At 42.1% G+C, this 16031-nt stretch overlaps 1 protein-coding gene and 1 long non-coding RNA gene across 4 annotated transcripts in view; one reads left to right on the forward strand and one right to left on the reverse strand.

The window, feature by feature from the left end:
• Positions 1-16031, forward strand: part of ST6GALNAC5 (ST6 N-acetylgalactosaminide alpha-2,6-sialyltransferase 5) — a 243791-nt gene that overhangs the window by 66155 nt on the left and 161605 nt on the right. The window lies entirely within an intron of this gene.
• LOC140524232 (uncharacterized) overlaps positions 1-16031 on the reverse strand; it is a 33832-nt gene that overhangs the window by 3980 nt on the left and 13821 nt on the right. For all 3 annotated transcript variants that reach the window (XR_011973624.1, XR_011973623.1, XR_011973622.1), the window contains one exon: positions 11587-11674. This is a non-coding gene — a long non-coding RNA (uncharacterized lncRNA). The remainder of the gene's footprint in view (positions 1-11586; positions 11675-16031) is intronic.

Consider the following 16031-nt stretch of genomic DNA (forward strand, 5'->3'; position numbering starts at 1 on the left):
CCCACAGAGAGTGAGGAGCAGAGCTGTAATTAAACCAGGTCCTCTGACTCCAACCAGTTCTCTTGTCTTATTCATTTCATCATTCATCTAACAAATTTGATTGTGTCTACTCTCCCCCAGGAGCCATACTAGGTCCTGGGGGCAAGGATAAACACAAGTGTGACTCTGTCTTCAAGAAGCCATCCACTAGCCAAACAAAATGTATGCAAAGAAATAAACTCTTGGTGAATGATGTGTCCACAAGTAATATGTTGTTGTTCCAGTTGCAATCCAGATCAGTTGATCCACAAGTATCACAGTCACTAGCTATGCAAGCCCAGAGAAGTCATCCAGTGTCTCTCAGTCTGAGTTTTCTCACCCGTCAAATGAAGACTTTGGAGTCATTGGCTTCTGGGTCCCTTCTTCCAGAATCGGGCATCAGGGATACAAAAACAAACATTAAACAGTCTCGTGGATCCTGAAGAAAGTTCTATTTCATTGGGAAAGTCTACATTCTTAATACCTTAAATAATAATAATGACGTGATTGTGTAAAGCATTGTGCAAGTTACTGGTGAAAGCTCCAGATTAGACGTTAGGGGACCTGAGTTCTGGTACGTAATCATTTGGAAGATCTTGAGCAAGTCACTTAACCTCGGAGGGCCTCAGTTTCTTCATCTGTAAAATAAGTAGGAGGGACCAAATAAACCTAAAGTCTATAATCCTGCAGACTCTTATTAAAGATCTCCACAAAGTCAGACCCTCAGGCTTACATGTTATTAACAGATAGCAACAAGATTGGTTTTGGCCGGAACTGTGATTTCATTGGTAAAAGGAAGAAAGTCCTCCCAAGGAAGAGGAGAAGCAGCTCTGCAAGAAATGGTCTTAGAGACTTACCTGGACCATTATAAATGCAATCACTTTAAGATCTATCTCTATAGGTCATATTTATTCATTTATCTATCTGTTTGTTTGCTTATTTTGCTAGAGGCAATGTAGTGGAGTGGACAGAGAACTAGCTTAAGCCTCAGGAAGCCCTGGGTTCCAGTCTCACCTCTGACAAATACTGATCATGGAGCCCTGGGCAAGTCGGTCATATCACTCCTCAGTTCCCCCAGCAACAATGCTCTAAGACGATCAGTTATTTTAAAAAAAATTAGCCTGCATTCATGAGTTTTCTATACCAATAAACTGAGAAGCCTGGGAATATACATATCCACACATAATCATGATGCTTCATGATGAGATGAGAGGGTGCTGACGAGTCTTTGCACCTCCTTAACACAGCCAAGCCTCCTTACCTGTTGGGTGACCTTTGCTTTCTGGATGGGACTTTCAAGATTGTCTAGTACCAACCCCTTATTTTGAAAATAAGGGAACTGAGGCACAAAGATTGCATACTCCTCTAAGTAGCAAATAGCACAAGGGAATAGTGCCCCCTTTACACATTTACTCACCTAGCAAGCATTTATTAATTATATTATTTATAATATAATATGTATTATATTATATGAATATCTAATAAAATAAATACAGAATTAATAGTTAAACAAATTAATATTAACAATAATATCATATACCATGACACAGAGATAAAACTACAACAGTCCTCCAGTGCTTTCTCAGCCCTCAAAGGTATCTTTGTAAAGTCTAGGTTTGACCATGTTACTCCCTAGTCACTAAACTCCAGGGGCTTCCTATCAACATGGAATATAAAACCATCTGTTCATCATCAAAATTCCTTCACAGCCAGCCCCTCCCTACTTTTCCAGTCTTCTTAGACCATCCTCCTTTCCATGTTCTCTACCATCCCATAACATTGCCCTTCTCTCTGCTTTTCACACAACAGACTCCATCCTCTAAGGCTCCATTTCCACCAGCGGATTTCCTTCAAGACCCAGCTATGAGCTCCCTTCCTACATGAAGCCTTTCCTGACTCACCTGAGCTGTGTGCTCCCTCTGAGATTCCCCTCCACTTTAGCTTGTATACAACTGGTCTGTACACAGCTGTTGGTGCCTTACCTCCCCCATTAGGCTTGGACCTCCTCAAGGGCAGGGGTGCTTTTTGCCTTTTTACCCAGTAATTGGCATTCAGTGGTAATGAATAATCTGTTCCAATTTCTTACAAAAGGACCCATTCTAAAATTTTCAGTCTTGCATAATCAATCCCCAAATAATTATAAAATACCTAACGTGTGTCAGATAGGGGGCCAGGTGCTGAGAATGGAAAGGAAAGATTTCAACATAGGATCAGAGCTAGGGAGCTGTAAGGGACATTAGAGGCCACTGAATCCAACCCCATCATTTTCTAGATGAGGAAACTGAGGCAGAGGCTAAATGCCTTGCCCAAGGTAACATAGCTACTAAATATCTGAGGCTGAATTTGAGTTCAGGCTTTTCTGTGACAGTATCAATTGCATTGTGAGTGATCTTCTCATTGAGGGTGCCTCTCTCATATTGGCTGCTCTGTCCTTGGACCAGAATGTGTGTGTGTGTGAGAGTGTGTGTGAGTGTGTATGTGAGTGCACATCTTCATGTGCACATGTGCATGGATGTGCATATCCGTGTGTGTGTATATGTGTGTACTGTGAGTGTGTGTGAGTGCACGTATGCATCTATGCATGTACATGGATGTGTGCATCTGTGTGTGTATGTGTGTGCACGTGTGTAACTGTGTGTGTGTATCTAACCCCACTTTAGTATGATTTGAAAGGGCCTTGAATGCCCATCAAGTCCAACTCATCTCCAAATAATTGTCCCATGATAACAGTTCCAGCACCAATTCATCCAGCCTTTGTTGGAAGTTACATGGTGAGCACCACCTGATGCCCCAACATGCCAGTGTTAGGAAGCTCTTCCTCTCACCTCAGTGAGGTCTGCCACCCCATGACTCAGAAGCCAAGTCAAGAGCTGGATGGGACTTTCAAGACTGTCTAATCCAAACCCCTTATTTTGAAAATAAGGAAACTGAGGCACAAAGATTGCATGCTCCCCTAAGTAGCAAATAGCATAACTAAGATTTGAACTCAGATCCTGCGGCTAGTCAGGGTGCTTTCCACTGCACCAGGTTGCCTCTGACCTTTGTTTCTAGTTCTTTTCCTAGGGATCCATCTGAATCTTCCCTAGGACAGGGCCATCATGCCTCCTGTCATCACTTTCTCTTTCCCCTCTTCAAGGCTCCTCTTTTTCTAAGCTCAACATCCACATATCTTTCCATTTAGTGCTGGTGAATGGGGGAAGGGACTGCACCTCCAACACACTTTTAAGTTTAATCTTCATTATTAACATTTTTCTCCAGAACTTTCTTCAGTCTATACAATCAATAAAACAGTAAGTCAAGCCCTGATTTGGAGTATTTGCCAATTTCTGAAGAGTAAATGCTCACAATGAAAATTTAACAATCGACTTTTGGAGCTGGAAGTAACTGGTTCCAGTGCACCCCACCACCATCTTCAGGGCAAACTCTGGTTTAGTAATTCCCTTCCTAAATTTTGGCATCTAAAACTGAGTACAATATTCTACAAGCACTCTGAGAAGGACAGAGGACAGTGAGATAATCACCTCCCTTGTGGCTCCTAAGCTTATCTTAATGAGATGGAATAAGATTATGTCATGTCTGTGTATCTATACACACACACACACACACACACACACACACACTGCTCCAAATTATGCTCATAATGTACTGAACTATGAAGAACTGTCACATGAACTCTCATGTCGGAACATCGGGTAAGGTAGAGCTTATTCACATGCCTGAAGCATGATCCATGTGCACATCTGGATGTGTGCATACATAGGACAGTGATTAGTGCAGTTGGCATCACTCTTAGTAGCACAGTTTAGAACAATGAGGGCTTTTCGTCTGATTGGGTCACCCTGCTGACCCATTTTGATCCCTTTTTCACAGAGAGTGCAGCCTAGACAGCTAATTTCCAAGCCAAAGATACCACTCTGCCTAAATGATAACCACGGAAATTCAATGTTCTTGTCTTCAACATATTTTTTCATTTCTATGAAAGAGAGGAAATAGCTAATTGATCCTGTCCTTCTCTCTTTTTATAAAGAACAATGACAAGACGTATTTAAATCATTATCTGCCAAAAAAAAAAAAAATCAAAGCTGATTTGAAAAAAAAAAAATTTTCTGCCAAATCACTTGGTCTTGAGACTGGGAGTGCGGAGTAAAACACCCATTAACAGCGGCCCTTTCCAACAGCAGGGCTGCCAAGCCTCTGCAGAAGGAGGGGCTCTCATCAGGGATGCTCATGCTAATGGCCCAGGCCGCACGTGGCAGGTACATTTCCTCCATGGGTGCAGGTGTCTTTGATGTGCATGAAAAGGGTGAAGAAAAGGTTTGCTCTGAGAACTCGAGTGCCATCAGAGTTGAACTTTTGAACTTCTTCATCTGCTCCGTATTCTTGAAAGTCTTTTCTAGTAGAGAATACAAGATTAACATCACCCCAAATTAGGCTGTTAATGTACTGACTGTCAGGGGACTGTCACATGAACATCTGGTGAGGTGGAAAGAACAGGACTCCGAGGTCAAAGATCTTGAGTCCATTTCAGCTCTGTGACCTTGGGGAAGTCACTTCCTCCCTCATTCCTCTTCTATAAAATTAGGGGATTGGATCAAATCATCCCTGAGTTCCCTTCCAATGGCAAGGCCTGGGAACTTGACTGAATTTGTATTTCTCATTACCAAGCACCCCTTCTGGCTTTAGGAGAGGCAGCTGGCACGATGAAGAGAGGAAGTCACAGGTTCAAATCCCACATCAAACACTTCAAAATTTCAGTAAGCCTCTATTAAGCACTAAAAATGTGTCAGGCAGTTAATATCCTTGTGAGCTATGGGCAAATCAACTCGCTTTTCCTCATCTATAAAATAAAGGGATTGTCTTGGATGATCTCTAAGGCACTTTCCAGCTCTGAATCCGGAAGGCCATGAAAAATTTCACTAAGACCCTAGAGGCTGTTGAGGTGGAATATTAGTGTCAAATACTGGCTTCTTGGTACATTTGGTTGAAGCACAGAGAAAGTTCGCCTCATAGAGACAGGGCAAGAGTTTGAGACTTCTGTGTGCCATGGACCCCTTTGGCTAAATCTACGAACATCTTCTCAGAATAAGGTTTTTAAATGCATACACTCAAAAGCATAGGATTAGAAAAGAAATTGACCACATTAAAATAAATATACAGATGTATATGTATATATGTATACATGTATATATGTATATATACATATATGTATATATACAGTTTCACAAACATTACGTTAAAAACTCAAGAGGTCTCTGGAGGCCACCTAACCCAACCTCCTCACGTTTAGGTGAGGAAACTGAGTTCTAGGGATGCGAAGATGACAGGCATTAGGAATGTTTCTCCTCATCTTTCTTTTCCTGTGCTGTGAACCAGGTCATATCTTCTCACTTCTCTGGACTTCAGTCTGAAAAATGGAGATGACCATATTCACGCTACCTGTCTCCCAGATCTGATGGGAGGGAGGCAATCTGTAAACTCTGAATTGCAATATGGCTTTTTAAGTTGTTATCACTATAGAGATGGTAAAGTGCTGACCTTGAACTTAGAGCCCCATATACCCAGAGCAGGAAGGGACCTCAGCGGGCATCCAATCCATCCTCCCCTTCATTTAGAGCTGAGGAAAGGGAAGCCCAGAGTGGTTAAGACATTTGCTTAAGGTCATGCAGGTAGTAAAAAAATGAGCAGAGATTGAGGTCACTTTGAAGAAGCATATGTGTGGCCCAGAAGCTACATCTTTGGGTTTCCTCACAACTGAACAGATTTCCTCCTGGATCTTCTCTGAGTTCAAATACTCAGCTTATAAACAGAAGACCCAACTGTGAACTTCCAATGGACATCCATGGGCTTTCTATTGAATCACACTGCCTCCCCTACACCCAAAAAAAAATCTACTTTCCTTGTAGTACAAAATCTGTTCTTTGAAAAATTAAATGTGCACCATGTTTTTGTTTTTTTGATGTTAAGGGAAAAAATTGACATTTCATTCTTGGGATTTATTTTTTCATCTTTACTTTCTGAAACATCTTTATCATGGTGACTTGAAATTACATTACCCAGTATTTACTGAAGTCATGTTACTGTACACTAATATACACCTCAGCCACCTTACATCGCCTTAAGGATAGAGTTAAGCTCCTTTGTAAAGACTCCTGATAAGCCAGAATGTTAATCTTCTCCCGTCACAGGCTGGTAAGACATGGCCTTGGTGTAAGTCCCACATGAGCACAAAGAATTTAATGAGTCAACTTTTCTGATTCTTCTATGGATGGATACTTGTTGGATTTTGATGAGGATCACACATTTCACTATAGAACAAATATATCCAAGAAATTAGCCAATTTCATAATTTGAATTTTACATAGTATTTTGAAGAAAGAAAATTAAGTAGCCAGAGAGAGGGGGAGAGGGAGGGAGGAAGGGAGAGAGAGAGAGAGAGAGAGAGAGAGAGAGAGAGAGAGAGAGAGAGAGAGAGAGAGAGAGAGAGAGAGAGAGGAGAGGACAGGAGAGAGAAAGAAAGAGAGGAAGAGGGAGAAAGAAAGAAAAAGAAAGAAAGAAAGAAAGAAAGAAAGAAAGAAAGAAAGAAAGAAAGAAAGAAAGAAAGAAAGAAAGAAAGAAAGAAAGAAAGAAAGAAAGAAAGAAAGAAAGAAAGAAAGAAAAGAAGAAGGAAGGAAGGAAGGAAGGAAGGAAGGAAGGAAGGAAGGAAGGAAGAAAGGAAGAAAGAAAGGAAGAAAGAAAGGAAGAAAGAAAGAAGGAAGAAAGAAAGAAAGAAAGAAAGAAAGAAAGAAAGAAAGAAAGAAAGAAAGAAAGAAAGAAAGAAAGAAAGAAAGAAAGAAAGAAAGAAAGAAAGAAAGAAAGAAAGAAGGAAGGAAGGAAAAGGGAAATCTTGGAACTGGAAATCTTTGGAAACGCGAAGGACCCTTGGATGCAGTTTAGTGAAGAGAGGACAGAGACATCCTAACTGACCCCACTTTTCCTAATTAAAATTCCATTGAGCTATCTGTTGCAATTCATGTTTCATTATATTAGTCATTACTTGTCCTCTTTCCTTTCAAATAACAATAGAAAATCAGCACAGAAGAAGGTGCCAGGATTACAGCAGCAGTTAGGAAATGAGGTAGAATGCAGATTCCCATTGAGTCCGGGGAATAAAGCTCAAGGAAGCTCAGAATCCATTGTGAGGTCTGCAGACTCCAATCTTCAGAAGTCAGAAATTCTAATACACTAACAGGAAGCAGCATCTGAGCTGGGCAAAGGGATAAGAGGGTGTGGGGCTTCACCATTAGGTTTCTCACTGTGGCTTCTCAGGAGACTAATTCCTAGTTAGTCTTGGTTCACTGGGAGGCAGGATCTGGGAGGTTTTTTTCTTAAAATAACCATTGCCAATTCACGTGTAATTGCATCTTCTGACACAAGTTGTGTGGGTTTGTGAAGTGGTGCAATTATTGCTCGAGGGTGGCAGACCTGAGAACGTCACAAGGCAGTGGGCAATGACCTATCTGACATGCTTGGAGAACTCCATAAGAGCCCAAGGAACCATCATTTATCTTTAGACAAATTTCAAGGGCAGCTAAACCAATTGCCCACAGAAGTCATTCATTCTACCTTTGACCACCATCATCACTGTCATAATTTAAACTGAACTGGAACAGCTTCTCCTACATGCTGATTGCCATTTTGGCAAGTTCAATCCACAAACACTGTCAAGTGCTCATTGTTGTACAGTCATGTCACACTCTATGACCGCATTTGGGGTTCTCTTGGCAAAGATACTAGAGTGGTTTGCCATTTTCTTCTCTATCTCATTTCACAGATAAGGAAACTGAGGGGCAAAGAGAGTTAAATGACTTGCCCAAGGTCACACAGCTAGTAAGTTTCTGAGACCGGATTTGAACTCTTCTTTGAAGAGTCTTCCTGGCTCTGGGTCCAGAGCTCCATGCACAATGGGCCACCTCCTTATTAAGTACTTAAGTACTTAGTAAGTAACAGACACCTACTGTGAACTAGAATCATGCCATCTCTGTCACTTCCCAGGAGCTTGTCACTGTCCTCCTGGACCTACACTAGTAATCCAGCCTCTCCAAGCCCTTCCTCCAGGGTGGCCATCAGACCTGAAGCCCAGGTCTGGTCAGACCAGGGCTGAATCCTGAGAGAACCTCCCCTTCTGCTCCTCTTTTAGGGCAGCCCAGACTGCAACTGCCTTATTGGCCACCACTTCATGCTGTTGATATATGTTGACCTGACATTCCACTAACACCCCTAGATCTTGTTCAGACAAACTCTAGGCTAAGACATATCAATCCCTTCCTGTACATGGGAGGTTGATTTTCTGTCTTAATCAAGTGTGAGGCTTTCCATTAACCATTACAAAATGTAATCTTGTTAGGCTCAGTCCAAAGTTCCTATGATCACAGCATCCAAAGGGCCTTCAGAGGTCATTTCCTCCAATTAACTCCACTTTACAGATGGGAAAAATGAGGCCTAGAAAGGTTCAGTGACTTCTAAGGTCGCTTAGTGGTAAATGAGAGGAGCATTGGAGTTCCAGTCCTCTGACTCCACATCCAGTCTTCCTCCTATTGTATCAGAATAATCATTGCCATCTTGATAGGATGTTAAAGTCTGCAGAAAACTTTGTTGCCCTCACACCTCACTCCCCACCACATTCTCTTCAGTCTAGTGTCACTGGCCTCCTCCAGGAATACAGCATTCCATATCAGAGCATTCAAGAGTGTTCTCTCACCTCCACTCTAACTACTCACCTCCCTGGCTTCCTCTGAGTCCCAACGAAAGCCTGTCTACTACAGGAAGCCTTCCCCAACCCTCTTCATTCTTCTGCCCTCCCTCTCTTAATTGTACAATTGGGCAATTGTAATTTAACTACCATAGGGCTTTTGTCATGCATACTTCTTTGCCTGTTGTCTCCTCTACTAGAATGTAAGCTCCTGGAGAGTGGGATCCCTCAGCACTGGGAACAGTGCCTGTAACATGGGAGGTGCTTAATAGATGTTTACCGATCAACTGTTCAATCTCATATGAGCATCACAACACTCCTACGAAGTAAATACTACGGGTATTAGTAGTTCCATTTTACAAATGGGAAAATTGAGGCAAGAGAGGCCAAGTGGTCACATCCCTAGCAAATGTCAGGGTTGAGATGTATGTATACACATGGGTCTTCTTGACTCCACAGCAGCAAATCCATTTCATACTAAGATGGTCCTAGGCTACTTCAAGTGCCATTAAAAATAATTAAACCAGATATGTGATTTAATTGATATAGAGAATGGCCACCGAGGAAGTTCCCTCTACCGACACAGATCTGTACCTGATCCACAAAACACAGGCTCAGGCCCAGAGAAATTAGGGGACAAGCCAGTATGATAAAAATATAAATTAATAATCGTGACTAGCATTTTAGAAATGTTATCTCATTTTATCCTGGCATCTTGAAGAGGTAGACACTATTATTACTCCTATTTTACCATTGAAGAAATTAAACCAGGAAGAAGTTAAGTGACTTGCCCAGGGTCATGCAGCTAGAATTGTCTGAGGCTCTATTCAAACTCAGTTCTTTCTGACATCAGGACCAGAGCTCTGTGCACTATGGCACCACCTGACTGACCCATGTAGGTCTGTATGTTGGTACGTGTCAGAGAGGAGACTAGAAATCAGATCTTCCTCACTCTGAGGCTAGATGGAGCTTTCTCCACCATGACATGCTGCCTTCTTATATTAACAGACCTCCAATTATAGGGAGCTCCATTAAGCTTTCATCAAACACATTGCTGGAAGAGGAGAGAGAGGCGTTCAAGCAAACCCCTTCCCATCTCAGAATGCCCATGAGACCAACATACATTCTTGTCCAAGCGTCAGGCCCCTCCTCTATAGAGCACTTCCCTAGAAATCCTAAGGCATTCTGTGTATTTAAGGATTTCGAAAGGAACATTCAACGTGAGACTTTCCTCTATGAATTAAAGACAAAAGCAAACCTTTTACTGGCTGTGAATGAAGAGAAAAAAAGGAGAAAAAAAATCTTCTGGAAGCATTTAGAGAAAATATGTCACCCAGTGATTTGTTGCATCACCAAGTTTATAAGAGTAAAGGAGGGGATCTTTTTACCATTATAACAAGTCAAGGGATCTGTTTGGAAAGTGAAAAATAAGCTTTTCTTATGTGCTACAAGCATCCATGAGGTCCACAGCTCACAAAGGGAACCTTAACAAGGAATGCATCAAGCAAGAGACAATGTGGCTGCCATCAAAACCAGGTGTCATCCCTTCTGTCTCTCACCACCCATCACTCAACTCTACAAGGTAAAACTGGTTAGCCAGGGATGCAGGGAACCTTCCTGCCGTCTATTTCTCTTTAAAGCAAATGAACTCACCATGGCTGATAAACCAGGGCCTCTACACATTGCGGCCATCCAACACCTCAGACTGTGAAGTCACAGGATCCTGATATTTTCCATTCCAATTGTATGTCCTTGGTCAAGGGAGGGAGGGAGGGAGGGAGGAAGGGAGGGAGAGAATGGCCCCTTCACAGCTCTCCAGGCTCCTTACTCAGATATTCTGCAGTCAGCTCCACCAGTCTATTGCTGTCTCTCACATAGGCTACTATCTCCTTTCTTTAAGACATTTTTTTGTCGTATTTACTTTCCATTACATTACAAATATGTCTCGATTACTCCCACTTCTTGAAAGTTCTCGTCACAAATTAAAGTATTTAAGTAAAATTAATCCTCTGGTGGCCTCCTCACTGCCATGGCAACAGTACTCTTCCTGCTTCAAATCCCTGGCTTCTTTCAAGCCCCAGCCCTGGCCCCACCATGGTTTGGACTCCATCTCCAGACCCCTCCAGAGCACTGGTGCTCCCCCCCTCCACAAAGATACGTCTGTGTGTACATACCTTTAGAGTCATTTCCTGTTATCTGCTCCATTAAAATATAAGCTCCTATTAATTAATTCATTATCACAATAATATTCATGTATTCAGCCAATCCTATTGAATGGCTAACATAAGCATCGAAAAGTAAGGGAAAGAATCTTGGAGAGTTTTAGAAGAAACAAAGTAGTTCATGTTTTGTCTCAATAATCCCTAACAATTCTGGTTTCCTCAACAGTTGCCATAGGATACTTCTTTCAGCTTGCCCTGATTCTTGATACACTACGCCCAGAGCCCTTTCCCTGGTGCGTAAGCGGTTCCAAGGCTTCAGGCCAGTTTCACATCAGAAATCCCTGTGACTCTGGTTAAGAAAGAGACTTTCAAGTGTTTTTTTTTTTATTCACTTTTCTTCCTGTTTTGGTTCTGAATTCTCTCCTTCCTTCTTCCCACTCATTGAGAGAGCAAGAAAAGTCAAATCCATTACAGATGAAGTGGAGTCAACAAAACAAATTCCTCCTTTCTCTAAATCCCTAGTCTGCACCCTGGGCACAGAACCTCTTACCTGGAGGCAAGGAGAGGCTTTCATCCCTAGTCCTCTGGAACTGTGGTGGCTCCACTGGGTTGATTCAAAATTGCTTGTCTTTACCATATCATGATCATTGTATAAACTGAATTCCTGGTTGTGCTTACCTTGCCCTGCATCCATTCATTTCAGTGTTTTAGGGGACTTGCAGGTTCAGAAATCAGTTGTGTTCCTTCTCTCTTCCTCAGCTTGTGTCTGCAAAACAACACCCAGATTTCAGCGTATTTCCTCTCCCCGTTTGCCTGCCCCTCTCCAATAAGCCTGGCAGAAGCCACATGACAGACTATAGAATGAGTCTCTCCATCAGCAGCTTATCTGTCTCCAGTAGAAAGTGCTCTCCACTTGACTACCTCACCATCTTGTCATTTTTTCTGTTTGGGACAATATCCCATCCACTAGTTACAGTGGTTGCCTTATCAACCAGTTTCCTCCTAAATGGATTCTGTTCCTTTCCAAGGAACAGAAAATGGTATAAAAACTCTTAGTCAGAACTTGAGGGTTTTCAACAGAAACTTAAAGTGTTTCTTTCCCACTACAGTGAGATCAAAGAAGGTACTCACTGTCTCTTTTCTAGTCTTGAATATTAAAATGTTATTGGATTCTTATGAAATGCCCATGGGCCAGAAGGTTCAAAATGAAATGAACCCTGGATTCACTTAGTCCAACAATTCTTAACCTGAGATCTCTCAACTTGGCACATACATACATACACACACACACATACACACACATACATACACATAATATGACATGCTGTGTAGTATCATATATAGTATATATGATATAAATGTAATTAATTATAAAATGCTATCTAAATGCATAAATAATATATAATTTTAAGAGAAATATAGCATTGTTGTAATTCATGTAATATAACAATGTATTATATTATAATATAAATGTAATTGATGTAGCCATAATGCATTATATATTCATATACTATATCAGTTATATGCTACATATAGATAGCTAAATTTCAATCTGATTTGATTTCTTTGTAATCTAATCCATTATGTTTTATGCATGTCAAAACATTTTTCGGGAAAAGGGTCTATAGGCTGTAATCAAACATTGAACCGAAGGGTTCGATGACATTCCTGAGGAAGATGAGCTCAACGTGTACCTTGGGCTCTGAGGACAGAAGGAGGAGGCACAAGTGGGAATAGGGAGGAGGCAGATATCAGGAAAAACAAAAATACTTTCTAGCAGTCAGGAGGGAGATATGACTTGGACCTATGCAACTACAATGAGATCCAGCACTCCAAGATGGAGGAACTCCAAAGCAAGTTGGCCCCTTCCCTGTAACTTAGAGTCTGGTAGAGTTGCCAAGACACCATCAGTTAAGTGATTTGTCTTAGGTCTCGCAGTCTCTGTGGATCAGAGGCAGGACTCACACCCAAGCCTTGGAGCCAACTTTCTACCTTTTCCCAGGGCTTCAAGCAGAGGCTTTACAGCTCCAAGTCAAATGGCCTCCAGTTGGGATTCCTTTAGCCCTATGGGTTGTACTGAGTGACTACTGTAGAGCAAGAGAACTTAGATGGAGAACACCAGCTCCATATAAGTATAGCAAATAACAAAACTTGATTACTACTCGCCAAGGAAAGAGATGCCCATGGGCAATGATATAAGTGTGAAGCCCCCATGGCCCTTGACTAAGGGCAGCATACCCTGGGATAAGCAAATATGCGATGATTTTTATACTCTGGTTTAAGACCCAGAGGTCCTCAGAACTCAAACTTAGAGTTTTAGACAAAAATCTGACTGGCACCAAGAAGAGACTGCCCTGTCATGCACAGGGGAAGATAGTGGGCACGAGTGAAATGAGGGTTTCTCTAATAAAAAGTGAGGACAATCTGTGCCCTCTGGAATCTCTTTTCCTGTGAATCCAGACAACAACTTTTGTACCGATATTGAGCTTAGAAAGCTAAGCATCATTTCAGCAGTGAAGAAAAGACCTTTGCTTCTTTTAAAAAGAAAGATCTGTTTCTAATTTTCATCATTATCTTTTTGAACTGGTTCCATCTTTCTCTTAAAATAACTTTATAACCATGATGTTGAGGAAGCTGGGATGAGACGAGGAGCTCATCTGTCGGGTAGTTATTATGCCTGACTTATTTTTTCAACAGGTAGAAGAGTTTCTTCACATTGGCCCGCTAGTAAAAATCAGAGAAAATGCTATAAATATGATATTAAGTAATGTGGAAAGCTATACTGCAGCTTGAAAATGGAAACACTTACAGGAAAACAGGGCTATGAGAAGTAACAGCTTGTTTCCAATTTTGATATGTGGTGTTCATATCTCTGGTGATGTCTGCATTTCATACATAAATGAGTGATGAATGGAAGTGTACAGAGGTACAGGGACACTGAGACAAGCATCTTAGATAATCTCTATTCCCTTGTACATGGGGAGTTTGGGGAGACCCAGGTGAGTTCTTTAATAATCTCTCCTTCCAAAGGGAATAACAAAGCTTTGGAATTTTGGAATGCACTGCTGCTCTAAATTGTCTGCCTTCCCATTAATCAGCTTCAATGTCTCCTCTGACATCAGAATGGAAAACAGCCAACAGGGCCGATAAGATGGAAAAGACAATTAATCTTTGACAGACTTTGGGCTCACGTACCACAGAAATGCTCCAGGAATACCCACCTAAACACAGGGAGCCAGAGTGTTGGGGTTTGTTTCCTCCCACCAGCTGGAGGGTTAACATCAGAAGAATATTTTGTCCGTTTCTTTCACTGATGATTCTCACACATGGATTGCATTTCTAACAAGTGTCCAAGAAAGGAAATCAGTGTGATTGGCACCAAGAGCCAAAACTGGCTTGTGTTAAGCAACGCTTTCCTCTCTGGTGCCATCAGGGGGATGGCATTTGCTCCCCAAGAAAGCACAATTTCATTCTTCCTATTCATACCTAGCCTTGTTCCTTCTTGGGTCCTATGACATGAGTTGCCCTGCAGGACTCTCTAGAGAACTGGCCAGCTCCCCCCTCCAAAACAACCCCCTGAGATGGGATTATTTTCTGCCTTAGGCTCTCTCTCAGGGATCACTGTCCCAGAAATCAGAGAGCATTCATTCAAAGTCCAGCTTTAAGACTTACCACCTGAATGACCTTGGACAAGTCAGTTAACTTCTCTAGATTTCAGTTTCCTCACCTGTCAAATAGATGTAGGTAGGTGAGACATCAGCAAATCTGCAGTCATCCATTTGCACCCCCTCCCAATCCCTGCTGTTAACATCCTCAACTTAATTTTCGCAGGTGTGGTTTAGGCGAGTTATAGCTGTCACCACCCATAGCTAACTAGAAATTGATAAGCCCTAATGTGAAATCCTCATTTTCTCATCCTAATGATTTGGTTTGAGGATTCATCTCGTATCCCACTGGGGGCATGGATCCCTTGAGCTGCTATGACAGAATACAAGACCATTCCAAAGTATGCAGTTCAGGGATAAACTTGTACTCTTTCATTCTTGACATTCTAGTCACTCTTCTGACAGGTCTATTTTAATTAGTAATTAAGAGCAACACTTTTACATACAGATGGCTGGTCAGGAATGATTTATATATTTTTCTTAAGCTAATTAAAACAGATTTACAGTTTCTATTTACTAAATTTGGGATTTAAAAAACATATATCCAGAGCTAAGCCCAGGTTCTGGCTCGGAATACAGAAATGCTTTAGTTTCTCCTCTCCAAGATAAGAAGGGTGTGGCTCTTTTAATGTGGCCACATTATTCTGATGGGGAGGAGGGGAGGCGGGAAAATGATCGCAGGGTTTGCCTGCACTGGAATCTGTTTTGGCAAATACCATCCGGCATTTGCAGGAGCTACATTGTATCAGATACAACGTTTTAAAAATTAATGTGCCATCCTGATGAAAAGGGAGTGCATCAGCTCCCCTGGGCTTTGGAAATGCATCAAATGAAAGTCCTACTGAAAACATGGTCAAATAAACACAGCGTGAGTGTACCAAAATGAGCGTTAGAATGGAGGGGAGAAAACCAGCCCCGCTGTGAAAGCCAAGTCGAAGACAGACACATTTCGGCGAGCTGTCTGCGGTCTGCTTTGTTCCTCCGCTCGGCGGCGGGAGTGAAAGTCCCTTTCCCTTCCCCTGCCCCCCAGCAGAAGAATTCTTATTTATATTCTCAAAGCCCTCACAGCCTTCTCCATAGCGCGGGGCTGTCTCAGGCCAATCAGCCCTTCCACACCAACCCTGACTGGGAGGAGAAAAGACGCTCTTGCTAAGGGCGTAAGGCTCAGCTGCTTCTGGCTGGACCCCCAGGTCCAGGTTTCAAGTTCAGCCACAGAGGCCTTGGGCCAGGGAGTTCTGAGTTCGGATCCCTGGACTCTGCTGCATTCTAGCTGGGTGACTGTGTACAAGTAACAACACTTCTGAGCTTCAACATCCACAACTCTAAAATGGGAATATTCATTCCTATAGCACTCACCTTTCCAGAGGGATGGGAGGCTCTAAGGAGATGAAGCCCAGCAAGGGCTTTTCTGACTTTAAGGCTCTAGACAAACATCTTTTGTTATTCCCATCATCTTCT

Source organism: Notamacropus eugenii, chromosome 2, assembly GCF_028372415.1.
Source record: "Notamacropus eugenii isolate mMacEug1 chromosome 2, mMacEug1.pri_v2, whole genome shotgun sequence".
Taxonomy (NCBI): Eukaryota; Metazoa; Chordata; class Mammalia; order Diprotodontia; family Macropodidae; genus Notamacropus; species Notamacropus eugenii.